Source organism: Octopus bimaculoides, chromosome 14 (assembly GCF_001194135.2).
Source record: "Octopus bimaculoides isolate UCB-OBI-ISO-001 chromosome 14, ASM119413v2, whole genome shotgun sequence".
NCBI classification, from domain to species: domain Eukaryota; kingdom Metazoa; phylum Mollusca; class Cephalopoda; order Octopoda; family Octopodidae; genus Octopus; species Octopus bimaculoides.
Genome location: NC_068994.1, coordinates 6005507 through 6007137, shown reverse-complemented (window position 1 = coordinate 6007137; position 1631 = coordinate 6005507).

The following is a 1631-nucleotide window of genomic DNA, read 5'->3' as shown; positions in this document are numbered from 1 at the left end:
ACAGCCGTTGCAGCCTTCTGAATTTGGTCATTTCTCTTCCACAAGTCCACACTGTCCAGCAGCGGCTTCAGAGAGACCGAAACATATTTTGCAGTGTACAAGCGACCACTCCTACTCCAATTCGTCCTCGCCGCGGCGCCTGCGAAGAGTGAGGGCGCCACCAAGAATCCATCGTACGCGCAGTCATGTGGTGATCAACGAAAAAGACTTGCCGGACGACACGCTAATGGTGTCTCTGGCCGAGGCTAAACTTGAAGAACTTCGACTTGGTGGTTACAGTAATGTGCAGGATGAACGTATTTATTTGGAAGAAAACTCGCGCCGCTGTTGGAACTGGCTGGACAGCATAAAGACTTGCGAACCGCTGGACGAGATAGTCTCTTCATCATCAGCAGTGGTCACAAATGTCGTGGAAGCATCTGCTGGTCTCGTTGACATTCAGGATGCAGATGTGTTGGCTTCAAAACCAGATGAGGGTCGGCCAAACAATATGAAGGCTGATGAGGATATTGATGTGCTGAGCTGTAGCGCAACAAACAGTAGTTTTAGCCATGGGAATGAGAGCGATGTCATAGCTGTGACAGACTCGGATGGTTCCAGTTTCATTGATGACATTGACAATGAGCATGGTCAGTTGTCAGACCGAAGCTCGAATGGTGAACATGCCGCGAGTTTCTGTGACACAGCGAGAGTGAGGAAACTTCCAGCTACCAAGAGAATTTCTTCGGGGTTAAAAAAATCACCAAGTGATAACTCAATGCTTCCAACTGCTCCGTCCAACATGGAATCAGATGCGGACAAACCTGGCGAGGGCTGCAGTACTGTGGCAGATGTTGTGGATCAAAAGAAACCCATGTTTGCGGCAACAGTAGAGGGCAGCAGATCTCCATCGAATGAAAACCTTTACAAGCTTCTTAATACAGACATGACAGAATCCTCTAACACAGTCAAATTAAAGACTCTAACAGGGAAACACAAAAGTAGAAATAATAAAGTGTGAGATGGTGTAATGAGAAGAGAGACTTTACATTGTCAGAGAAGCTGCACATTACATATCTTACATATACATACATACATATAATATACATACATATATACATAGATACATACATACATACATACACGTATATATACACATATATCTATATTCATACATACATGTATATATATATATCTATATATATATATATATATATATAATGTGTGTATGTATGTATGTATATATATATATATATGTATGTATCTAATGTGTGTGTATAAGTTAAAGTAATGTTACTTTAAATCAGTTTTAAGAATAACAACTGAGTTCATATACACACATGCACACAAGCGCACACACACATACACAGACACATGCACACACACGCACATACATGCACACACACGCACATACATGCACATATATATACACACACACACACACACGACATCAATCAGGTGACAAAATTGACCTAAACGTTTTATCAAAATGTGGTGAAAATGTCTCAAAATTGATTTCTGAACTTGGAATTTTGATAAAGAATTTTAATGAAAGTTTAAAAAAAAAAAAAATTTTTTTTTTTAATATTCTCAAGAGAAAACAATGTGATTTGGAATGTTTTGGTTAAAAAAATTGGTAAAAAGCATATTTT